The following is a 26,299-nucleotide window of genomic DNA, read 5'->3' as shown; positions in this document are numbered from 1 at the left end:
CTGCTCTTCAGCCTTCAGCGAGGCTCACTGTCTAGCCTCTGCTCTTCAGTCATGCTCACTGGCTAGCCTTTGCTCTTCAGTCAGGCTCACTGGCTAGCCTTTGCTCTTCAGCTAGGCTCACTGGCTAGCCTTGCTCTTCAGCTGGGCTCACTGCCTAGCCTCTCTTCTTCAGCTGGGCTCACTGGTCTATGGGGTCCTAGCACATTGCTTAACCATCTGCTCATGACTGCCTGACCACACTGACCACCTGACCGCACTTATTTCTTAAAGCCATTCTCTAGAAAGAGCACAAGAAACCAAAGAGAAACACCACCGGGACCTTTTCCCATGGGCTCCGCTTAACCTTAAGTACTTTTGTTACTGCTTTAAAAAAGTGAAATACAATTTCTGCTATTCATATGGCCAAGAGAGCTGTGCAGTAGTCGTTGCTTTATGGAATTTGGTGCTAAATCAAGATTCCTTTATTCTATTACAATGTTATCTGTATGTTGTATGATGTATCTTTAGAAAACACAACACTAAATTCCTAAAATTTACATGTTTTAAGACATCAGCTCATGGAGAAACATAACTGCTTACCTATCTAGACTGACCTTTTTCGCTATATTGCAGGTATAATCAAGTTTCTACACTACTTCCATGATTTTCAAGAAGGCTTAAGACAAAAATAACTTGAACATAATGGCCAGAAAGGGGATTCTGTCAAGTTGTCTTATGTGGGACAAGATACCAAGATATGACTGGTAAACCTAAAACCATCTGTTCCCAAAACTAACAGAACGTATAGAAAATACATACTTTCTTACCATTCCTCTGCCCTGATGGTTAAGTGATTTATTGAGCACCTACTATGATCTTAGCACTGTGCATCTAAGGGTGAAATGGTGAATAAAAAACTTAATAAAAAGCTTCATTAAGGAATAAAGAAAAATGAAACATAACTTTGAAACTCAGATTCCATATAAGAAACACTACGATTTCTTAACTGGTGATTTCTGAAAATTTCATCATTTTTTACATGGGCTTCAACAGTAATGATACTCAGTCTCGATTTTGTTAGTCGCAAATATGCAAGTCACACTTCTTTCTTGGCTCCCACAACTGTCAACGGGAACAACACTGTCACTGTCCATTGTGCTTCCCTATCAATCCTGCTATGGATGGTATAAATTCGAGTCTTTTAAATGTGAATACAGGCCACCAAAAATCCTTGAGGGGAAATTACACAAACCGGTATATTCTCTAAAACATTCACATAGGATTTTACTGATATCACAATGCAAATTCACCAAAAATATTTAACCAATAAAAGCAGAAATATTGAATAGGTCTACAAATAGGATGGATAATCATATATACTTGAAAACAACTATCATGGGAACAAAGGATGTACTAGGAGATAAGATACATCACTAAAAGCTACACAAGCAGCAAAAAGGACGCTACATTTCTTGGTTTAAAAGTTAGGTGATGGGGGTTGGGGATTTAGCTCAGTGGTAGAGCGCTTGCCTAGCAAGCGCAAGGCCCTGGGTTCGGTCCCCAGCTCCAAAAAAAAAAAAAAAGAAAAAGAAAAAAAAAGTTAGGTGATACACTTGATCTTTAAAGACAGGCAATGAACTTGATCTTGAAGCTCTCCAACTGTGCCCTGTCCACATAGAAACTGAAGCAGTAGATGACAAGGCTAGATGCAGTTTTACAATGGCCTCTTTTTTTTTTTTTTTTGTAAAATATACTTATTTATACGTTAGACAATGCAGCTGTCTTCAAACACACCAGAAGAGGGCATCAGATCTCATTACAGATGGTTGTGAGCCACCATGTGGTTGCTGGGATTTGCGCTCAGGACCTCTGGAAGAACACTTGGTGCTCCTAACCACTGAGCCATCTCTCCAGCCCTCACAACGGCCTCTTACACAGCATCAAAGTGCTCTACTTCACTAGATGGATCCAGGGTGATAACAGAGAAACGTTCACAGTTCCTGAGCACTTCTGAGTTCAAATACCTCCAGTGCCAACTCTGTGCTGTTGGCACATTCTGACCTGTATCCTAATTGTTGTCAGCCACAAAAAGGACGGGTTAGCACCACACAGTATTCACTGCCCTATTCTAAAAACCCTTTCGATTCTGAAAAAGCAACATTCCATGCTTGCTCCATATTTGAGGAAGCCAAATGGTTGGTCTGGCTCAAGGCTTTACTTTTCTTAGCTGATCAACTTTCTTTTTCCACTTCTTGTCACAGGAAATATTTTTTTATGCTGCAACTACACGGCAATATTTGAACGAAACCACCATAAACTCTGGGTGTCACCTCCTGAAATTTAAAATTCACCTAGCAATTCCTGGCCTTCTAAACAACACCATGGAAAATAAACGAAAACAAGCAAAACCATTCCAAAGGCACTTGCTGATCTGGAGGCCTGCTCATAGCAGGTAGGAAAGAATTAAATTATGCGGAGCTGTAATCTTTCAGAGCTTTGCAGGCTAAAAAAGAGGGAATCTCTGTTTCTGTTCCCTTTCTCCAAGTAATTGAAGGAGGGGTATTTTACATCCTCCCAATACAATCCCTTGCAAGGCGCAACAAATTACAAATAGATTAGAAGAAATCTATTAAATAATATATATATTCATTGCCTGAGGTTTTAAGAAAATATATTCCCATGATCCCCGATTCCCGTTCTTTAACATACAATAGAAACTTTACAGGGAGCGCGCCACCAGGCTAAGCTGCCTCTGAAAAGCCTGTCCTGCCCTGGGAGGTACAAGGCCATTTAATTCAAGTCAATCTAGAGAGAGGTGAGAGCCCCAAGTTGCTCTGGGGATGTCAGAGCACAGCTCTCATGCACACTCCAAATCACCTGTCCATTCTTTCTCAATGCCATGGGCTTTGCAATCCCTGCTTCAGCTCTCCAAACATCCCTGAATCCTCGCTTCCCCTACCCAATGGGCTCACTTTGCAACGCCTCCTTCTGGCACTGCTTCCCCAGGGCTGTGAGAGTGAGTTCAAGAATGCCCGCGGGTCTCCTACCTACATTGATGCTGCTGCTCTGGCAGCTTGCTGTCCCTGGGGATCAGACCTGCGGCAAGGCTAGGGGTCTGTGCGAATGCCATGCCTCGAGGTACCCTGGCAGGACTGGCCCGGGCTACGTCCCTGGACACTCCGAGGCTGAGGTCACCATTGGAAACCCCGCCACAGTCAAAGCGCGCCGGACCGTGGCCCAGGTGACCCCCAGCGCCGCTACCGCCCCCTTACCTGGCTGTTTCTTCCACTTTTTCTTTTATTTTTTTCTTTCTCTTTTTGATCGCGATGTGGCGCCTGGAAAGAGCTCGCCTCCAGCAAGGAGGACATCATGCAGGCAGAATCACCTCTTTGGCCTGCGGCGATCGGAGAGGGAGAGAGAGTTTAGTCACTCTCAGCGGCGACCCCACTGCTGGCACAAGTGAAAGAAAAACACGCCCAAGCACACGCGCCACTGCAGTCGCCAAAAATATCGCGCGCGCCGCTTCCCGTCAGGCTCTGCGCTCACCTACGAATTCCCAGTGCCTTAAGGTCCCACGCTCATCGAAGAGCTCTGTGTGCCCTCAGTCCAGGCTCATGCTCGATGGAGCCGGGGTGGGGAGGATACATGCAGCCATTCCGCAACACGGGCAACGCGGGGAGGCGCGTAACGCGGAGGTCCGGGCTCCACCAAGACCCCTCAGTCCCCTCTCGTGGCTCTTCGGAGGCCCAGGCACACCATGATCTGCCCGCCCATCGCCTGCTGAGCTGCACGCTGCCCCCTACAGGCTGCGGGGACCTGTTCAGGCTCCACTACGAGCATTGGGATTGTGTTTGACAATCTCCTAAACCGGCTCAGCAGGGCACAAGCCACCCCCACCTGTCCTCACCTGAAGGCATCCTGAGGGGGCAGCTAGCTCACATCCCACAGGCAGGCCGCAGGGCACCGGGCCATGGTCTTCGTTCTGCACCTTGTTGCCAGCCCCCCACTCACAACCCGGTCCCTTGCCATCCTGCTCCCACTGAACTTCCTCAGTGGAGCAAACCCATTTCACATACAGAAATCAATTCCTTATATGTCCCTGGACTGCTAAACCCAACAGGACAGAATGAAGGGGTCTTCCTGTAGGAGTTCTCTAAAAGTGATGTTTTCACTAATCACCTAAAGGATCCTGCCACTCCTGTAGTGGACTCTAATCTTCTGCATTTACATGTCAATTAAAAAAATTGATGTAGCAACAAAGATTCTTCAACCCTTTCACTGAGAGCTCTGAACTGAGTAGGGGCATCCTGAGAGTCATACACCCAGAATGGGTTGTTGTTTTAGTTGTTTGTTTGTTTGGTTGTTGTTTATGGACTTACTGTCTAATTCACAATTGCCCTCCAAAATGAACACTTGTCTAGTTCACTCTAAATTCCCAACAGATCGTATCAGGGAGATTTCGTTGAAATAAACTTGGGATTTAAATTAAAACCTTCCCCAAAGCATCTTGGCATATCTGTAACTAATGATGCCAGAGACCCAAGACCTGTACCAGGTTCTGATTGATCCCTGACCTAAGTACTTGTCTCCCACAAACTCCTGCTCACACGTGGTTTGGAAAGATACTGGCTCCACAAGCAGCCAACGGTTTGGTACCTTGATATGGTAACAGGAAGAGACATGTTCTTGGAACATGCAATTCTTGGCTCGCAACCGGATTTTTAAGCTCAGTTAAGAGGTTTTTTTCCTTACAAACAATAGAGTAAGCAAGTATTTCTCCTCCTTCATGCCTATGCCTCTTCAGTTACTACGGGATTTCCATCACGCCTGTTCTGTGAGGAATGGTGTTCAAGAGATTGTAAATAGTATGCCAAAATTTTTGCTGAAGTGTTTTCATGGCATTGTAAATTTCATAGAAGTTAGAGTTCTTTACACATCCACTTATGAATCCATATTGACCTATAAAACATTTTAGTCTTCTACTACAGAGTCAACTAACTGGGACTCAGAGGGGCTCACAGAGATTGAACCAGCAAATAAAGAGCATGCAGGGAGCTAGACCTAGGCCTCCTACATATAGTAGCAGATGTGCTAATTGGTCTTCATGTGGGTCTCCTAACAATTGGAGTAGAGATTGTTGCCAACTATGTTGCCTGCTATTGGTTCTTCTTCCCCTAACTGGACGGCCATTTTGTGCCTCGGTGGGAGAGGATGCACTTAGTCTTGTTATGAATGGAGGTTCCAGGGTGTGGCAGTACCCAAGTGGGACTTCCCCTTCTCTAAGAAGAAGGGAGGAGGAGGAGGTAGTGGGGGAAGGATTTGTAAGTGTTGAACTGGGAGGAGAAGAGGGATGAGGGGCTTATTGGGATGTAAGGTGGAAAAAAGAAAAGAAACAAGGAAAAAAAAACAAGAATCCCTAAAAAATAAAAACTGCTTTAGTCTTCTAAATCTAAGCTGCTGATTCCAAAGAGGGAGAACTAGAACCCTGAGAGAAACAGATGATCTCTTTGAAAAAGAGAGGTGCCTGCTTAGCAAACAGAGACTGTCTTAGAGAAGTGCACTCATCAATTCTGAAAGGCAGGTTGGTGTAACAAGGATCACAGGTTGGGAATATTCCCAGGATGAAAATGAAAGAACATATGAGAACTAGGGCCTACCTTGTGCAGCCAGCTCAGTCATCGAATGCAGGCAAGAACAGAACAGCAGAGAGGACTGAAAGGTGTATTAGTGGTCCTCCTGGCATGTGCGGCTGATTCCAAGCCTCAGGTAAGAGGCTTGAATTCTAAGAATTCAAGAATTCTAAGAACATCTAAGATTTCTGGGGTGAGTAGGGCATCAGAGAGTAGTTCACATCCAGCTTGTCCGCAAAGCATGCTTATGTCCCTCTGAGCTGACACCACGCCCTTGTGACAGAAGGAAAAACAGCATAGCAAGAGCAGGCACACATTTGTTCCCATTTCACAGACAAGATGCTAAAGCATAATTGAAATTATGCAGCTCTTCTTGAGCCAACCCCGTTTATGTCACCACTGATCAATTTCAAGGACGCCATCCACTAAAGTACAGGTCAATAGAATGGGTAGTTGTAGACAGGACCATCATTTCCAGAACAGTCCACGACAGTCACCTGGATAGTTAATACCTTAACCAGAGCACTGAGGTTTGGAGAATGCCCATCTTCTTGTTCTTTCCCCATTTTCCTCCCTGGAACAACAGGACAACAAGATACTTCCGAATATCCAGGAACCATCACCATCTTGGTAAGCTCGAGGCTCGTCCATGTAGCTCAGCAAAGAAGCAGTGAGTTTGTATCAGGCACCTGGTTTCGTTTAAAGGTTTCTCAGAGTCACCTCTCTTAACTCACACAAATACACATGGGCTGTTACTGCTCTTTCCCCATTTTATGGAGAGAAATAAGGAGTCAGGATGATGAGTGTCCTGACAAAGAAGTGAGATCTCTCTTACACTCCGGAGTAGCTTAAACCCCACCCTACTCTACCAAAGACATCTCCAATCTCTGAACTGCACAGAGAAGACTCAGCTGCCTCCTCCACTCCTCCTGTATTTAAAGGAGTGTGAGTCTTGAACCTCCAGGATGATGGTGGGATGTAACTAAGGCAGAAGGATTCTGGAAGAAAAAGATTAAAACCCGAGCTTCCTTTTACTCCAGCTGCTCCAAACTAAAGAACTGGTGGGGCTTGAGCTCGGTCCCATCTGGTGGACATCTGACCTCAAGCTCCTCTGGAAGCAACAAGGGAACATTTGAGATTAAATGAAGGAGACACAGAGAGAACTGCTTGTACTAATTTCACCCTGGTCGGGGAGGAGGCTAACGAGAGAACTTTCCCCAAACTGCCTGCCAGAGTCCTATTTCATTTAGATGATGCAATGGCTTATCTAGGAAGTCCAACAAAGTGTCTCCAATCAGCCTGTGACAAAATGTACCTCAGCAAGGCCATTGACTGCACAGGGTTGGCTACATGACTCAGGCAGGAGGGCTCTCTGCAAAGGGCAAGTGCTGAGATGACTAAGAATCCCAGGACACTGAGAGCAGATGATCAGCAAGAATTAAACTGAATGCTGAGAATAGGAACCTATGGGTGGGTCATAACATCCTGGAAGCTCCCTCTGTAAGCACATATGGGAACAGCAGGGGACCCTGAGAAATATGACTGCAGGTGAAGGCACTATAATATATGACAGAATCTTCAGACAAATTGAAAAGAAAGTCCACGGCTGACAGGGGCACAGGAGAAGTAAAGCAGACTACGCAACATATGGAGAGTATACAGAGAACAAAGGGTTAAAACATGCTCTTTAGTTACACAAACTAATTGTATATAGAAATAGACAAATGCCCTTCTGCTGAAAGAAGAAACAAGAGCATCAATTCTATGACAGCACATTCTCCCATTACATTTACATTTAAATAAAAAGAATAGTGTTCGACAGAGACAAGGTCACAAAAATAAAAGCCAATGTTCGACACTAGTCCTCTCAGAAGGAAACTGGAGTAAAAATGAACACAGATTAACTCTGTACCCAAAATGCCTAGCACGGAAGTAATGAGCCAAAACACAGTAAGAAAGTAAAAACACAATCATATAAAATAATCCAACACAAAAGTAGTATGCATTCTGACAAATCAGGACAAACTGGCAGACTATTAACCACTAAAAAAACAGCAAAAAGGTACTGTGATCAGCAGAACATTAAATTGATTTTTATTACATTTTAAGAAACACTGTTCAGTGTTAGTTATTTAGCTTAGTGGTAAAGGGTTTGGCCTGGGTTTCATCCCTAGCCTGCAAACAAAGGAACCAACAAAAAGCCATTATTCTGAGCTGCAAGTGAATGACTAATTGATTTAATAGTCATGCTTTCCTGATCTTGCACAGGCATGTAATAAAAACACAGAGTCAGAAACAGAAAACAGTTGGGTGAGCTAGGTGATATTTTCCCAGTACATTAGTTATGAGTTCTTCCAAAGCTTTTAAAAAATAAGTCATTCCTATACTACTTAAATTGCTCTAAGATAAAGTTTTAAGGTACAGCATGCTTTCTTCAAAACAGTATGAATTTTTTGAGCCCCAACTTCATCATAAAAGTACAAAACCTCAGTAACATTTTACAAGTAAAGAAAAAGAGGAGGGAACCCATCCAACAGAGAGACAGTCAAGATTCTCCCTGGAGTAGAGTGTTTTTATCCGTGTACTTGATTATAAAAAATTAGCAACACAAGTATGGCTTCGTCTACACCAACTGCCACTAAGTACCATTTGGACATTCCATCACAATGTTCTCAAGAAGAAAGATTGCAAACAAACACAACAAAGAATGAAATTTAATATCTTTTTTTTCAGGCTGGAGAGCCAGCCGGCTTGGTGGTTAAGAGTGCTAATTCTCCAATGCTCCCAAGTTCAATTCCCAGCAACCACATGGTGACTGACAACTATCTTTAGTGGGATCCAATGCCCTCTTCTGTCTGATGCTCTCTTCTGACATGCAGGCACACTTGCAAACAGAGTGCTCATGTACATAAATAAATAAATAAATCTTTAAAAACTAAAACCTTCTAATCAAGTAAATGTATCTACATCTAGAAGCTAGAAAAGGGTCACAGCAATATTAAAAATAATTCAGAAATGGTAAAGGGATATAAGGGAGTCATAAAATCACTGGGCAAGATGGTGTATGCCTGGAATCCCAACACTCACAAGGCTGAGGGTGGTGGATTGCCTTGTGTTCAAGGCTAGCCTAGACTACAGTCTGAGACCTTATATTAGAAAGCAAAACAATTGGGGAGGAGATAGAGAGAGAGACAGAGAGACAGAGAGACATAGAGACATAGGAGTGGGAGACAAAGACAGAGACAGAGAGAGACGGGGACAGAGAGAGACAGAGACACAGAGAAAGACCTCGATGTCATTTCTTGCACTGATGACAAGCTACTGAAGAATGTGAATGTCTCCTACCAAACACTGTGATAATGCTAATGACAGAATGGGTTTCTTATTATGATACCATAAAATGTAGGTGGAAAAGTAAAAGAATGTATAATAAACAAAAGAGAAATCACACATTGGAAAGCCTAAATTTAGAAGTCTATGTATGTTTCAGTCATAGGGGAAGGGATGAGATGATGTGGGGGAGAGAATAATTGGAATAAATTGTATATGTGTATGAAAATGTTAACTAAGAGCAACCAATGAACAGAGAAAAGCAGGTTTAATTTACAATGAAATTGAGTTCCTATATGACACTATGTAACATTTTGTAAATATTAATTATACTAATTATCTGCAATAAAACTCAATTGTTATTAAAGATGTGGTTGTGTTCATACGAATTTCAAATATTTTAGAATCTTTTTATTTATTTGCTTATTTATTGATTGATTTTTTAAGATAGGGTTTTGCTATGTAGACCAGGTTGACCTCAAAAAAGAGATCCACCTGCCTATGCCACCCAAGAGCTAGAATCAAAAGTGTATACTCACCCATGAAATTTACATTCTGAAAGTGATAATAAAATTACACCTATCAACTTGGTACAGTTACTGAACAGTGATCAACTTAATAGAAATATCAGAAACACATTTAAGGCATTAGGTTACAGTTGTCAAAGGAATCTTGAGCGGCATATATAATTCAAATCATCTAGGAGACACATTTTGAAGAAAAAAACCAAAAAGTAGGTAAAGATAATTGAAATATTTTTCATCTATTAAACATTTTAAAGTGCATTCTATATGAAGGCTGTAAGTGATATACTTCACATTTTTGCTTATATACCATCCTCAATTTTATGTGCATTCTGCAAATATTGTCCATGTTTATTCAGGCTCTTAACATTTCCCCATGACTGATGACATTCACAGAAATCAGATTGAGCAAACTGTATATGTTGATGTATAATAGAATTGGATTCTAACAGTATAGCATAAAAATATGTATATATAACTTCCCATATATGTGTATATACATATGTAAATGGCTAAAGAAAATGAGTATCACTATATCATTGTGGTAATGTTTTCGACAAAATTCTGAGAACGTTGAACTGGCATCAAATAGTGACTAGATTGGCAAAAAAAAAATTCCACAAAGTAAAACTCTCATAAAGAATCTAACAATACTAGCAAAAGATACAAAAATATTAAAGTCTCAATGAAATACTGTATAATATTTTTTCAACTCTAGAATACTGTATTTTTGTACAACTATCAATAAAAGGCATGAATTATGAAGAATTCAAAAGTAGTGCAGTATAATTATGCAGTGGTCATTACTGTTGCATACTATTTTATGTAACTGCATACACTCTCTTTTTTTTGTTCTGTGGTCTAGCGATGAACTTGGGTAGATTTATGGGGAACCATTGCATTGTAGACTTAAACTGGATTAATTTAGGGGATAGTAAGTCATATTTTGGTAAAGTTGTTTTAAAAATAAATCTTTGGATATTGGTACAGCAAGTGATTCTCCCTGAAGGAAAAACCAGACAGCAGGAACCTAGACCACTGCTGTCCATGAGTTATTTTTAGATGATAGAAATATTCAATATCTGCTGTGCTTCTGGCTATGGATTCTGGCTGGCTGTTTGCCTCCTGCTTTGCCTGCTGTGACTAAAGAGGAAGATTTTAGTTCTAAGTTTAGTTTGTCTCAAATAGCCATGTGTGACCAGTGGGTGCCATTTGGACAGTGTAGCCACAGAAAACTGAAGCAGTGTAACCAAAGACTTGCCTAGGAGTCAGTTGACCTCCTAGAAGTGACTTGGGAAAACGTTGGCAATGATAGCCTCTTGGGGAGCTTACCTTTACCAAAAGCAAACTGTGAATCCTTTACTCTTCTGCAATAGTCAGAATGTAACTGGTCTCACACCCAAGCCAACCCTCACCAAAGACAATTGATAGGGAGCTTAATCACTGTGTCCTTTAGATTTCAGTTTAGTAAGCACTTCCTTCAAAGTGGAGCAGACTGAGATTGCCAAGTCCTTTGCGTGGCTCCAGGGACTTGGGCCTGACCGGGAGAGAGGAGGAAATGAAGAATGACATTGGACACACATACATGGGGAAGGCTGGGTCCATAGGCTGGAGAAAATGCAGCATCCCAGAAGCTCAGCATGTGTATTATATAGTTGGCCAGAAAGCAGTGATGTTGCACACAGCAGGAAGGAGGTAGGCATTACTTGCAGATAAACAAGGAGGGGAGGACTATGTATATGTAAATGACAAGGGGCAGATTTAACTAATCTCAGTAGGAGCAGTCTCTGCACGGAGCAGTCTTCAGGCTGTAAATATCCAGATGGGGCCAGGGAGAAAGGTAGAGTAGACTTTTTCTGCACACACTATCAACACCATCCTGAGAAGGATTTGGCACGTGTCTGAGCCTCAAGGGGCATGGGGGCCTTTGCCTTTTACCCATGGATAAATGGCTTTGTGTCCTTGGCATTTACATGCTCATGCTTACTGCACACATCCACTCAGGGCTTCACTTCCTCCGGGCTTCCTCTGCTCACACAGTGAGATCTCAAAAGAAAAACAGAAACCAAAAAAACAAAAAATGTGCAGTGAAGTGGTTAATTCTCTAAGGTGTACAGATCCAGTTGCCTAAATCTAGGACTTCCTCACAGGCTACAGAAAATCCTGTGGACCTAAAATAAGAAAAAAAAATTAAATAAATAAAAAAAAATACAACGACAACAACCAAAACAAAACAAACAAACAAACCAAAAAAAAAAAAAAAACCAAAACACCACTACCAACAACAACAAAAACAAAAAACAAACAACCAAAAATAAAAAAAAAAAAGACCCATGCTGCCCGCAAAAAATGAAAGGGAGAAAAAAATTCTTAAAGTTTTTCATAGAAAATTGTTTAAGCAAAACACACGGGAATTGTACATAAAGGCGTTAGTGTGCTGAGATGTGAGGCCTACTCACAGCATGCAGCAATTGGAAGTCTCAGACAACTTAACAGAAGAAGACTACTAATTATTCTTTGTGACCACTCTCCACATACTACTTACAACTTAATATTAACCTTCATAATTGAGTTGGGGACAGTATTCACCATAGCAGCTAATTGAAGCATTAGTGCACAAAGACACACAAACACACACACACACACACACACACACACACACACACACAAACACACACTCACACACATGCACACACATTCAAACACACACACTCACATACACACTCACAAACACACACACACAAACACACACTCACACACATGCACACACATTCAAACACACACACTCACATACACACTCACAAACACACACTCACACACACACACACACACGCACACTCAGAGGCACACAGGAGAAATGTATATTCTATGAAGTTTCTTGGCATATTGATTTGTAAGCCTCAATGCTGGAGTATTCTTGGTTTTCCTTAAAGGGGGGGCGGGGTCAGGCCTCATTTTCCCCTTTTTGAAATGACAGATATCTGTGTGTTTAACTTACTCTGATGGCTGTTCAGGCTGCCTCGGCCTATTTTACAGCATCCAGGTCACCTTGGTAAGGACAGTGGTTGTTCTTCTTATTGGCAACTGGTTTGCATCAGAAGAGTTTTTCGCATCCTTACCAATATTAGAAGTTTGGTGACACAAGCACCTTGACAAACTAAAATTATTGTGGTTTTGCCTTTCTGGAGGACATTAAAATTTACATGTTTTGGATATCACTTTTTTTTCTTAGGATTTAGTCCTGTATTAGTGCTGTTCAAATGTGGCCATTCAGCCAGCATCCCTTTGCTCCAGGCACTCAGCACTCAATTCCAGTCACTGATCTGGTGCATACTTGGTCCCAGAGATGGACAGCAGAGGGACTTGACACACAGCATCCACACTGCTCCATTGCCTTGATTTTGTAAATTCTTTTCAATGGCTATTTCTTGATTTATAATTACTACAATAATGACTTGTCTTGATATTTCGAGATAGGATCTTATTACGTGACCCAGGCTTGCCTTGATTTCCCAATTCTCTGGTCTTAGTCTTCCACCATTCCCTGATTCTCAGTTTATTATTAGAGGTAGTTGTATGGCTCTATTTTCTAATCAAATGTTCTTCTGGCTTTATTACTTTGCCCTTTCCACAGACTTTTATTAATTATGCAAAGTAGATGGTATTTAATATTTAAATACTGGTACATTAACTCATCAGTCCCCAAGACAAGTCTGAATTAAACACTCATTTTCATCCTCACTGTGCAATAAGGGAATTGAGTCACACACAGGTAAAATAACTTCTCCACAGTTGAACATCTAACCGGTGTGAGAGCCAAGGTTTGAGTCCACCTACAAAGTAGATTGGCATATCATGGGTTGGTCTAGTCCTGCTGTATATTCAAATGCTAAATTCTGTACCCTAAGGTCTGGTTGCTCCAGGACAAGGAGATCCTCATGTATACCAGATGTTTGTTTGTTTCTTTGTTTCTTTGTTTGTTTGTTTTGTCTCCCGAGTTATCCCTTACTGGTTAATAAAAATCCCTACAACATGGGCTGCGCAGAAGAGAGGGGACAGAGCAAAGTTTTCCGAGGCTTGGGGGCTCAGGCAGGGTCCAAGAGGAGAAGGAAAGGACATGGGAAGAGAAGGAAGGAGACACCACCCCATAGGGTAGGTGGATCGTGAGTATATTTCCATGAGGGCCAGAATGTTAGAACAGGTGTGTCCCAGACAGGGCATGGCAAGCCATACCTCAGGGTTATTGACAGGGAAGCAGGAAAAATAGCACAGAGGGTTGATATCTGCCCAGTTCTAGTACTTACAGGCTTATTATAAATCTAAAAGTTTTGTGTCTTTTATTTGGGAACTAAATGATCTATGGTGGGGTAGAAACCCCCTAATAATTTACTGTGGCAATGGCCACTCAATTATTGTGGTTTTAAATATAACACACATTGAATTTCACAGTTCAGATGAGAGGCTTTTTATATTTCCAATGTGACTGTACACCTGAGGTCTTGTCAAGATAGAAAGAAGTAACATGGCAGAAATAGCTAGAACATGTTAAGGTCACCACACCGACCAAATGAAATCTACAAGCTATACAGACTCTGACGATGAGGAGAAGGCTTAGTACTCTCTAGGAGTCCCCTTCCCTAGACTTGGGATAATACTACCAGTAAGCCAAAACTATATTCCTCTTTCATTTCTCATGGAGCCAGTGGTAGACCCACATATATGATTTCTTTGCCTGCAGTGTTTTTTTTTTTTTTTTCCAAGCGCTGCCCTGTTTGAGGACTTGGAAATGGTAAGCACCATCAGAGGAAGGTCAGCATATGAATTCTGTGTAACTCTGCTCTGACAGCATATAGCACAATCCTATCAAGTAGTGGAAGCCTTTCGAGAAAGATTAATAAACCTCTAGGATCAAAAGGAAGCAACCCGAGGGCCACATGGCTATAAATCAAGTCTGAAACCATAGCCCAGTATGGAAGTTCAGCCTTGGATCTTATGTCAAACAGCATTAGCATCCAAAAGAAAAACAAAACTGAAATGGCATGGTGGCGGGGATATATAAGTCATGTAGAAAAATCCCAGGGCAAAGATATCTAGGAAAGACACATATCCACAAAGCTTTCACCAAGAATCCCTATTCTGTGTTCTACAACATTATATATTGTTGTGATTTGCCTTGGAGTTCTCTCTGACTTTGTAAAATAAAGGCAAGAACTCGAGATTTGGGCAGAGGGAGGAGTCGGGAGTGAGAGGGGAGGAGTCAGGAGAGGGGAGAAGTCAGGAGGGGAGGAGTCAGGAGGGGGAGGAGTCAGGGGAGGAGAAAGGAAAGAAGCGAGGAGAGAGTTGTCATGGGAGAAAGAGAAGCTGGAGACCTGGCAAATAAAAGGTGCAAGGGATGAGGGATTTGGGAGCTAGGAATAGGACAGTGTAGGGTGGATCTGCCCAATCTAGACGCTAGATTGTTTTATATTAATTGAGTTGCGTTTTCATTGTACTGGCCGATTCGCGTTGGAGAGGAAACTGCCACAAACTGCAACAAAATGGCGCCCAACGTATCCATTAGAACTCACCTAACCTGAGATAAAAGTTTACTTCCCTCTCACCCCCAGAATAGGGCTCTGATAGAGATCTAGGCAGGAGTACTGGTGGATTGGGAGGTGACTGGGTCTGAGGGGTCTACGGAGAACTGCAGAGAGGCTCCCTTCCCTAAACCCCAGACAGAGAGCTAAAGCCGAGGGCATCATCTAGAATCGAGGAAAGGGATAGGAGAACCTAGAGCACAACTGCCTGTGAGGGAGTTTTCTGGCCAGCATATTGAACAGGATTCCTGAGATCACCACACGACCAAGCAAAGCCGGAGACAACCCAAAGAGGCCCCTCTCTGGGAACAAAGAATCGAGAGGACTGCACATGTTCTGAGGTGGAGGGAGAAAAAGGTATAAAGGGCTTCAGATCAGGTACTACTATGATGTAAGAGAGATATATAACCTTTTGATACTTAAAGATGAGAAACACAATGAATATTTTTGGGCCTTATGGGATGATAATTTGAATGGTCTGATGGTTGTGAATTTTGAGGAAATAGACACTTTATCATTTACCAGTATTGCAATATTCATTCTTCTGTTTTACTATGTCTTCTCAAAAGACAGGGACCTAAATAGCAAATTTCTAGCCTTAGAAAAGAAATTACAAGTAATGCTAGAACAGAAATTTCTGAAATTTATACATGACTCTGAACAACAGAGAGATAAGCTTAAGTCTTGGCAACAGGAGCTAGAAGAGGCACTAGAAAAAAGATTTTGACAACTCGTAGATCAAATTGAACATCAGGGAGATAGAGATAGAATCTGGAAGCAAAGTCTAGAGGATAACTTACTAAAACTAGCAAATCAAAATAAGGCAGAGGCTGCAATATCAGAATTACAGCATAAAGAGAAGCTAAGATTATGGAAGCAGGGCTTAGAACAGAAGATACAAGTAATTATGGAACAACATGAACAACAGAAAGAGAAAATTAAGTCTTGGCAATGTAGCCTAGAAGGAACAATTGAATTGAAGACACAGGAAATTATAGATCAGAATAAGAGACAGAAAGATGAAAATGAAGGTGGTAGACAGGAACTAGAAAGCATGTTAGAACAGAACATACAACAGCTCACAGGTCATACTGAACAGCAGAGAGAAAGTAATGAGGTTTGGAAGCAAGACTTGGAGAATAACTTTTTAAAATTAATCAATCAAAAGATAATGGATAGCAGATTATTAGAAGTACAATATAAAGAAAAATTCAAAGTGTGGAAGCAAAGCCTTGAACAGAGAATTCAGGAACTCAAGGAACAGGGGGAAAGACAGAAGGAGAGATATGAAGCATGGGTACAGACTTTAAGAGAGGAATTTAAAATTACAACTAAAGAAAAAACTCAGGTAGAGAAAGAAGATAAAATTAGGGAAAGCCATCCTAAGGTTATTAGGAAACAAACTTTAGTCTATCCAGTTAGTGTACAACAAAGGCCTCCAGACGATGATCATCCACAGGGTTATGAAGAATTTGAATGGCAACCCATGGATGTGTTAGAATTGAGGAAATTTAAGGAAAGCGTAACTAATTTTGGAATGCATTCACCATTTGTAAAACAAAGATATGGTAAGAACAATTCTAGAACCTGCTGAAAATTTACAATGGATTTCGTGGTGGAGAGAAGAAGTGAGGGAGATAGCACGACAAAATAGAGCTAGGGGCAGAGAGATTTCCACAGATCAACTGCTTGGTGAAGGCTGCTTTGCTGAAGTAGAGGTGCAGGCTGTATATGATGAAGAAACTCTGGCATGGTGTCGATTGTCAGCCTTAAAGGCCTGGGACAAAGTCGCAGAATCAGGGAAAAGACTTGAAACATTCACTCAAGTCATACAAGGTCCTAAAGAAACCTTCCCTGACTTTTTACAAAGGCTTACCTCAGCTGTGGAAAGGAGTGTATCAGATTCAGCGGCAAGAAAGGCGATAATTGAGTCTTTAGCCTTTGAAAATGCAAATACCAAATGCAGGGAAGTAATCAGACCACTGAAGGCGAGGTTTGCACCAATAGATGAGTGGATGAGATATACAGCTATTGTTGGATCTTGTTCTCCTGATACGACTGTGATAGGAGAAGCTGCCACTGGGCAGCTAGAGATGACCCAAGATTTCAAATGTTTTAATTGTGGTGAGCAGGGTCATCTCAGATATTACTGCAAGAAAAACCAAAGGAATACCAAAAGGGGGACTATGCCTCCTGGAATGTGTCAAAGATGTGGCAGAGATAGACATTTGACTAAGGAATGTAGAGCAATAACAGACAGATGGGGCCACATACTCCCAAAAAAATCCCAGGGGGGGCTCCCGCAGGGCCCAATGCCCGGCAGGGAGAGTTCTCTTCCTCAGAACAATTAAACGGCACGACTTCAAAAATAGATGTTCTGGGACCAGAGGAGGCTGAGGGAAGTCCTATGGACAATTCCAAAAGCCTCAAAGGGAGCAAAAACGAATATTTTGGCAAACGTCTATAGAGGACCAAAGGCCAAAATAAAAATACTGGTAAACAATATTGAAATTGAAGGAATGGTTGACACTGGAGCAGATGTTACCATCATCTCTCCAAAATCTTGGCCCACTAGTTGGCCACTTCAAGGAATGGATATGCAGTTTCAAGGTGTTGGCACTTTATCCCACATGAAACAAAGCACCAGGTGTCTTAAATGTATAGGACCAGAAGGTCAGGTAGGAAAATTAAGGCCATACGTGGCTGATATAGCCATTAACTTATGGGGAAGAGATCTACTACAGCAGTGGAAAACTCAAATTAATATCCCCTCAGTTTCAGGGTCTGACCCCGAAATTCATCAGGCTCCTAATAAAAACTTTAAATCAGTCAGGGAATGTTATCAAGGACAGTTAGAGACTGTCCAAGCTGTCCATAAGCAAGATACAGCAGAGGCTGACAATTTAGTGGTACCCCAAGGAGCCACTGCTGTTAAGACAACAACAGCCTTGCCACTAAGGTGGCTGACTGACCAACCCATCTGGATTGATCAGTGGTCTATGACAAAAGAAAAACTACAGGCATTAGAACAGCTAGTCCAGGAGCAGCTGGAGGCTCAGCATATAGAGGAGTCCACCAGCCCTTGGAATTCTCCAGTATTTATCATTAAAAAAAGGTCTGGCAAATGGAGGGTGTTGACAGATCTCAGAGCAATTAATAAGATTATTCAGCCGATGGGTTCCCAGCAGCCTGGGATCCCACTGCCTTCTTTGTTGCCTAAGGAGTGGCCTGTTATAGTGATTGACTTAAAAGATTGTTTTTTCACTATTCCTCTACATGAAGGCGATAAGGAAAGGTTTGCCTTTTCAGTGCCTACCCTCAATAGAGGTCGCTCCATAAAAAGATATCAATGGAAAGTCCTGCCACAAGGAATGTTGAATAGCCCTACCTTGTGTCAATATTTTGTACAGCAGCCATTGGAGATGATTCGCAAACAATTTCCCCAATCTATTATTTATCATTACATGGATGACATTTTATTGTCTGATTCAGATATAAATATCCTGGAAAGAATGTTTGATGAAGTGAAAAAAACCTTACCTTGCTGGGGATTATGAGTCGCCCCGGAGAAAATACAAAGAGGGGATTCTATTAATTATCTAGGGTATAAAATAAGTCTACAAAAGATTAGGCCACAAAGGGTGCAAATCAAAAGAAATCAATTAAGGACACTTAATGATTTTCAGAAACTACTGGGAGATATTAACTGGTTGAGGCCTGTGATTGGCTTGACCACTCAAGAGTTGAACAATTTATTTCAAAAGTTACAAGGCGATAAAGATTTAAATAGCCCAAGGAAATTATCAGCTAATGCTGAGAAAGAGCTAGCTTTGGTAGAAAGGAAATTGCAGGACACACATCTAGATCGTATTGATCCAAAGATGGCCTGCATATTAGTCATCTTACCCTCTACTCATCCCCCTACAGGAATTCTCATGCAGAGGGAAGATTATATCTTAGAATGGATATTTTAGCACATAAACGGAGTAAAAAACTGAAAACCTACATTGAGAAGGTCTCTAAATTGATACTTAAAGGAAAATTGAGACTTCGACAATTAGTTGGAATGGATCCGACTGAAATTGTGATACCTTTTACTAATGCAGAAATTGCCTCTTTGTAGGTACAAAATGAACATTGGCAAAGAGCATGCAGTAACTTCTTAGGAGAGATTAACAACAGATGCCCTAAAAGCAAGCGACTTCAGTTCATAAAACGAACTAACTGGATCCTCCCTCGTATAATAAAGGGAACTCCAATATCAGGAGCCCCTACATTTTACACTGATGCCAGTAAGTCAGGAGAGGCAGGATATAAATCAGAAAATGTTCATTTATTTACTTTATTTCATCGAGCATACGGTGGAAGCCGGAAAATGAACAGGGAAACTAGGCCAACTGAGAGCTCCTTTCATTTTGTTTCAAAAAGGAAGAGCCAAAGAAGCAACACTCCCTGGTTTTCATGAAAGGAACAGAATGGGAAAAGTTGAAACATCGGCTGGCCACTTAATACTTTGGCTTTTAATAAAAGGCCCAACAAATCTACCTCCTATTTGGTAAAAAAGAGAATAAAAAACCACAAAAACGTTCTGTCAGCCAACTTCCCTTTAAACCTCTGTTAAACAGAAAGACGGTTTTTTTTAAAACATCATTTTAAATATTTAAATATGTATTTGTGTGTGTGTGTGTGTGTGTGTGTGTGTCTGTCTGTCTGTCTGTCTGTCTGTCTGTCAGTGTCTTCTGTATGGAGAGGATGTGCTATAACACTCGAGATGGGGTGTTCCGGGGCCCACGGGTGATGCCGCACCGCCGCCCCAGTCAACCTCCCCGCAGGGCCTTCCCAGCGGTCCCGTAGCTGGTTTCTGCGCACCGCCACGGTGGAAGTGCGCCCGGCGGAGGCAAGTAGCTGACCCGGGGGCGGGGGTGGATGGTGGGGGTGGGGATGGAGGGTTGGGGCGGTCACCCACCAACCCCAATCCCGGCCCAACCCACGCGCCCCCACCACACCCCGCGCCCTCTGCCTGAACGCGCGCCGACCCCCTTGTTAGGAGGAGCGGGGACGGAGACAGCGGGACGCGTGGAGGGGGGAGAAAAAACACGCAGGTGGAGGGGTCGGTAGGAACGGGGAGCTGGAAAGATCCGCTGGGATCACCGGCACAGCCTAACACGTGCCACCGGGTTGAATCCTCCCAGTGGACTGCGCTGACCCCACCCGTTTACCTCTTAATGGTTTCACACCCTCTTTAACTCTCCCTTCAAAGTTCTTTTCAACTTTCCCTTACGGTACTTGTTGGCTATCGGTCTCGTGCCGGTATTTAGCCTTAGATGGAGTTTACCACCGGCTTTGGGCTGCATTCCCAAGCAACCTGACTCCGGGAAGACTCGGGCCCGGCGCTCCGGGGGGCTGCTACCGGCCTCATACCGTCCACGGGCTGGGCCTGGATCAGAAGGACATGGGCTCCCCAGGAGCGGCGCCGGGGAGTGGGTCTTCTGTACGCCACATTTCCGGAGCCATGGCATGCAGAGGGCATTCGGCGCGGGGCTCTTTCACTAGCCGTTACTGAGGGAATCCTGGTTAGTTTCTTTTCCTCCGCTGACTAATATGCTTAAATTCAGCGGGTCGCCACGTCTGATCTGAGGTCTCCGTAGAGAGGGGAAGGAGGAAAAGAAGGCGTGGGTGGCCACGGGCGGACGGGTGGAGAGGAGAGCAAGAGGGCGCCAAGGTCCCAGGCCGGGGCCTGCCACCTCTCTACCCCGGCCAGCTCCCACATCCCGGGGACAAGTCGCATAAGCGCACGGACGCTGCGGCATCCCTCCGACTGGCACCAGAGCGGTCTGCCCCCGGCGGGGGGCGGGGGGGGAGGAGAGGTACCTGAGACCGGCCCCAGCGGATGTGGTATGCCCCTCCACCCCCATCCGACCCTCCCAGGTCGCTCTCTTTGTGAGCACTGGTGGGTGCATGGCGGCGATGGATGCACTGAGCCAGTGGGCGGGGCCCGCCTCCCACCAGACCAGAGGCTCGGTGACCGATCGCGGCGACAGGGCCCGTCTCGCGCCCAGGCACCCGACCAGCCCACGCCAACACGTCCCCACTGTGGGGGAGAGCGGGCGAGAATGGGAGCGGGAGCGGCTGAGCGAGCAGGAAGGAGCCACGAGGAGGGTGGCCGGCGAGCGGCACTGGTGGACGGGGAGGACAAGGCCCTCGCAGACCCACCGGGCGTGGAGGACCGCCAGACGCCGCCCAGATCTGAACTTCGGGAGACGGATGGCCGAGGGGAGAGGCCCTGCGAGCAGAGTCCCAGCGGCGCAACGCGCCCCCCCCCCCCGCAGCAAAACCGCAGGGGGGGGGCGGCAATTGATCCTCAAGCAACTCCCAGAAAGGTGTAGCCCCAGGAGGAACTCAGGGCCGCAAGTGCGTTCAAAGTGTCCATGATCAATGTGTCCTGCAATTCACATTAATTCTCACAGCTAGCTGCGTTCTTCATCAACACACGAGCCAAGTGATCTACCACTAAGAGTCGTATCGGTATCTGGGGTGTGAGCGAACTTGTATGGGTGCTAACAACGGCACCAGCTCACCCGTCCGCCCCTGCTGCATGGGAAGAGAGGGGCCAAGGCGAGGCAGCTCCACCTCAGGCCAGCCAGCGGGAAACTAAAGGATACATGTGAAATGAAAAAAAAAGACAGGGTCGGCAACGGAAAGGCAGGACACATGGGACATGGGACGCCGCCACCCCAGCACCCGGCAGCGGCCGGCCAATGGGCGGGCAAGTCGGGCGCTTGGGCTGGGACCCCACGGGCGCCCAGAGGGGGCTCCAGACACGGACCCCCGACCGCCACCTCTGGAAGCGCAGGCAGCCGGAGGGGGCCCGCTGAGTCTGAGGGAGCACCAGGTGGGGGGAAGAACCGGGAAGCCCTCCCACGGATGACCTACGGACTGTAGGGCGACCCCCCCCCCCGGGTTTTAAACCTCCACGCTGGAACAGGTCAGGTAGGTACCGGACAAGAGCGGGGCGGCCACGAAGGCCCAGACGGCGGGGTGGGTGCGTGAGCCCACCCGTGGCACAGGCACCCCCCGCACGCGACAGAGCCACCCCAGCACCGTCAGAGCGGGAGAGCTGTGGCGGAGGGGCAGCAGGTGCCATGAGGAGAGCGAGCGCGTCCCGGCCACCGCCCGGGAAGAGATCATGTACCGCCCCCGGTGCACACGAGATGAGATTACGGAGCCGGTCCAGAGAGAGGCAGAATGACCTCAGTACTCCGAGGGCCTTGGCTGGCTGGCGGGCAAGGGAGGTGCAGGCGGTGGCGGTGGAGGCAGCAGTGGCAGAGGCGGAGGCGGAGGCAGGCGCACGGAGGCGAGGACGGAAGCAGAGGAGGGAGGGAGAGAGAGAGAACAGAGGAGGTCCCTGGACAGACCAGACCCGACCCCCCACCGCACTGCTCTATAACGTCCCCCGCCTTTCCCGAAACGCTCACTTGGCCGACCGGCTGCAGCGCGCGCCAAGAAGGCGACTGGGACCCGGGGACGCGCCTCCTGGTGAGAGGAGGGACTCACATGGGCCTGAGAAAGGACCGGACACCCCCTCGGCCTTCTCCGTTAATGATCCTTCCGCCGGTTCACGGAAACCTCGTTACGACTTTTACTTCCTCTAGATAGTCAAGTTCGACCGTCTTCTCAGCGCTCCGCCATGACTGTGGGCCTACCCTGGCGGGGCCGATCCTAGGGCCTCACTAAACCATCCAATCGGCAGTAGGGAAGGGCGGTGTGTACAAAGGGCAGGGACTTAACCGACGCAAGCTTATGACCCGCACTTACTGGGAATTCCTCGTTCATTGGGAATAATTGCAATCCCTGATCTCCATCACAAATGAGGTACAATGGGTTACCCACGCCTGCCGGCGTAGGGTAGGCACACACTGAGCCAGTCAGTGTGGCACGCGTGCAGCCCCAGACATCTAAGGGCATCACAGACCTGTTATTGCTCCATCTTGGGTGGCTGAATGCCACTTGTCCCTCTAAGGAGTTGGGGGACACAGAGTGCTCGGGGGTAGTGTAACTAGTTAGCATGCCAGCGTCTCGTTCGTTATCGGAATTAACCAAATATATCGCTCCACCAACTAAGAACGGCCATGCACCACCACCCAGGGAATCGAGAAAGAGCTATCAGTCAATCCTGTCTGTGTCCGGGCTGGGTGAGGTTTCCCATCTTGAGTCAAATTAAGCTGCGGGCTCCACTCCTGGTGGTGCCCTTCCATCAATTCCGTTAAGTTTCAGCTTTGCAACCATACTCCCCTGGAACCCTAAGACTTTGGTTTCCCGGAAGCTGCTTGACTATCATGGGAATAACGCCTCCACATCGCCAGCCTGCTTTTGTTTAGTTATGTACACCCATTTGTTTTTCTTTTTCTTTCTCTATTTCTCTTTCTTTTTCTCTCATTGGGGGAGGGGATTTTTTAAATTCACATTTTAAATATTATCCCCTTTCCTGATTTGCCCTCTAGAAACCAGCTATTATTTCCCCTCATGCCTCCTGTTCTATGAGGGCAGTTCCCCACTCACCCACTCACTCCTTCCAACCTGCCCATTCTGACAGTTCCCTACACTGGGGCATCAAGCCATGACAGGACCAAGGGTATTTGCTCCCATTGGTGCCTGAAAAGGAAATCCTCTGCTTCATATGCAGATGGAGCCATAGGCTCATCCTTGTGTATTCTTGGGATGGTTGTTTAGTCCATGGAAGATCGAGGGCAGGGGTTTGGTTGGTTGATATTGTTCTTCTTATGGGGTGACAAACCCCTTCAACTACTTCAGTTCTTTCTCTAACTTCTCTTTTTGGAACCTTGTTCTCAGTTCAATGCTTGACTGCAAGCATTCTCTCTCCCTTCTTCCCTCCCTCTCTTCTTCCCTCCCTCCCCACACTGCTCTATGTTTCTATGTTTGTGTGTTTGTGTGTCTCTGTGTATTTGTGTGTCTGTCTGTCTGTCTGTGTGCCTGTCTGTATGTCTTTCTAAGTGAATGTCACTTTTCTTTTCTTAGATAAAGTGCTGAGATAAGAGTCTTACCCAAGCTATGCAAATACGTCCTTTAGGTTGAGGCCAGAGTATTTTTTCCCTCTGTTCTACTATTTATAGACCTAATACTAGGAGCTTCTAGCCTACATGTAATCCAACCTTCCAAGCTGCCTGATTCAATATGGTTTCTCTTGGCATCTTCATGAGTTGTTCTACTTGGACTCACATTAATTTGGACAATGTGTAACAATCTTCTGGATCCTTCTAATTCTCCAGCTTTTTCTGTTTTCCCCCAGTGAATAGTTTGTTCTCTCAGAACCTGAATCTGTAAAATTATGTCCAGAAAGCTTCTGTAAACACATGCCACACACGACAACTTCTCTTTCTTGCTCTACTTCTCTCTGTCTTTCTATTATCTATTTTTGTCTCTCTTTCTCTACTCTTGTGTGTTCTCTTATTCCGAAGCTGTTCTCATGTGACTTGGGCATATTTTATCTGTGATACATTCTGTCACTTTTTTCTTTGAATTACTACCTTACGTGGCCCTCAATTATATGACACTTTCAAACATGGCTACTTCCTTATATGAACTAACCTTACAATGTACAATCATTTTGCTAATATTTATCTACCTAGTTCTTACCTGGACCTATTGGTTGTAAAGAATTAACCTTACAGGATGCCTATATTTATGGCAGAAACTTTCTGACCTTTCATATAGATGTCCTGTGTCTCAAAGATGGGGGTATTAGAATAAAATTATTCTACACATTTTCTAGAACGTTGAAAGATTCAACTTAAGTCTTATTTTATGATCCCATTAGGAGCCATCAGTCCAAAACACAAAATCACTAAAACAAATCCTAGTTGCATCAGGTAGGGTGGGAAGATATCCCAGTGATTAAGCAGGCGGGAAATGTTAGAGAGACATGGGAAGAAGATTGTTTATTGGTCTATATTTATGGCTTGCTCAGCCTGTGTTTTTATAAAAGCTAGAACAATAAACCCAGCAGTGGGACAACCTACAGGGAGCTGGGCCCTCCAACGAAATTATTGAATAAGAAAGTGCCCACAGGCTTTTTCATAGGACAATCTTATGAAGAATTTTTTTCTTAGTTAAGATTTCTTCTTCCGGGCTTGGGGATTTAGCTCAGTGGTAGAGCGCTTGCCTAGCAAGCGCAAGTCCCTGGGTTCCGGAAAAAAAAGAAAAAAGAAAAAGAAAAAAAAAAGATTTCTTCTTCCTCTTCCAAGTTATCTCTAGTTTTATATCACATTGATAAAAAACCTTCCTATATAGTTTGTAGGTGAGAGTTTGTGGGTGTATATCTCTAAGCTTGTGTATTGAAGTGATATTAAAAATTTTACAAAAGAATGCCTAATAATAACCTGTGTGTGTGTGTGTGTGTTTCTTTAATTCCGCAGGCTTTCGCCCGATTCTCGGTACTGTCTCGGTGCAGGCATGGGGCACCGACAGTGTGTGTCAGTGAAATTATGTATGTATATGTGTTTCTGCATGCCCACAGATATTATATGTATCATAATAGGGTATTAAAGAGGACAATGACTTAATCTAAAGAAATGCTTTAGATTATAGCACACACCAGCAAGAAAACATTCCTTTTTTGGCATGGGGTAGCAATTGGGCTTGCAACGATAAATTATGAAATATACTAGGAAGAGTGAAATAGCTCAGTAGGTAAAGATATTGGTTGCCAAGGCTGTTAACCTTGGTTTGGTCCTTGGGACATACAGAATGGAAGGAGGAAATGGATGCCATAAATTGTACTCCGTCATCCACATGTGTGCAATCACATGCAGAAACAAGCAAATACTCAACTAAAAGAATCAGAAAATTAGAATTCTATAAATATAGGACTTAAAATATATGCATAAATTAAAGTAAGGAAATAGATTGACATGAGATATGGTACGAATTCTGTAAAGGTGATACATACCCAGACTTAGAGAAAGTATCTTTATACATATGTGTGTTCCGTTTCTCCCATTTCTGGAGCAAGAAAAAAATTACATACATGGAATTTCTGCCTAGTATTACAGAGCAACAGAACATAATATTGAGAATTAAAAAAAGAATACATATATAGTTCATATGAAAGCAACTTGGTCTTGCAGAGATAAGCTAAACAACTCCTGGATACTATAAGCTCAGACTCATGAACATGTATTACTCATATTGGTGAATCAAAAAACTTAAATATGGGGCATGTAGATTCCAGAGACTTTTCCAC

The 26,299-nt window shown here is 44.2% G+C and overlaps 1 non-coding gene and 2 pseudogenes across 1 annotated transcript; all 3 read right to left on the bottom strand.

Moving 5' to 3' along the window:
* Window positions 1–274, bottom strand: part of Rcn1-ps1 (reticulocalbin 1, pseudogene 1) — an 88,766-nt pseudogene extending 88,492 nt beyond the window's left edge.
* Window positions 1–26,299, bottom strand: part of Arhgap20-ps5 (rho GTPase activating protein 20, pseudogene 5) — a 411,817-nt pseudogene that overhangs the window by 164,886 nt on the left and 220,632 nt on the right.
* LOC134481426 (5.8S ribosomal RNA) lies at window positions 21,406–21,558 on the bottom strand. The gene has a single exon (XR_010056863.1). It is a non-coding gene; the product is annotated as a 5.8S ribosomal RNA (ribosomal RNA).

Source organism: Rattus norvegicus, chromosome 12 (genome assembly GCF_036323735.1).
Source record: "Rattus norvegicus strain BN/NHsdMcwi chromosome 12, GRCr8, whole genome shotgun sequence".
Classification (NCBI taxonomy): domain Eukaryota; kingdom Metazoa; phylum Chordata; class Mammalia; order Rodentia; family Muridae; genus Rattus; species Rattus norvegicus.
The sequence above is the reverse complement of the archived record's forward strand: the minus strand, read 5'-3'. Positions and strand labels throughout refer to the sequence as shown.